Below are 584 nucleotides of genomic sequence, written 5' to 3'. Positions count from 1 at the left end.
GGCTTTGTATAAGGGATTGGAATTGCTTTCGGTGTTTTTACGGATGGCTTTATATATCGTTGGGTGTCTTTCGGTTGGGCGAAGGGTATTTTTTCTGTTTGGAAGGTGGTGTGGAATATATCTGTATTCATATATTTTATCCTTAGTTTCGGTATATACTTTTCTTACTTATAAACTTTGGGCTGTTATGGTATTCGATCTCCCTACCGTTCTGACTTGGCGTATGGTTCTTTTCCCAACAAATAACATGTACCTCAAATATTCGATTTCTTTAAGGCTTGAAGTGAACCTGATTTTCTACTTAATATTTCAATTGTTTTTGTCTGAGATCCGGCCTCCTTCCCCGGTGGCCTCGCGCACGCCGCCCGCGCACCTCGCACGATCCTCAACAACACCAACTCAGTCGTCAATGCTCAGGCGCGACGGGAGCGTCTGTGTGCGTCGCTCTTCACAAAAGGCACTCTGGACGAAATGTAAAAAAAAAGACAGTTGGATTTTGTGAAGGACTGGAAGTAACATGATGCTTTGGTTTAATTTCCCCCTCCTATATATGTGAGACGCGGTTCGTGGTTGACAGGAAAACG

Source organism: Penaeus monodon, chromosome 20 (genome assembly GCF_015228065.2).
Source record: "Penaeus monodon isolate SGIC_2016 chromosome 20, NSTDA_Pmon_1, whole genome shotgun sequence".
NCBI lineage: Eukaryota > Metazoa > Arthropoda > Malacostraca > Decapoda > Penaeidae > Penaeus > Penaeus monodon.
This window is presented reverse-complemented; position numbering follows the sequence as displayed.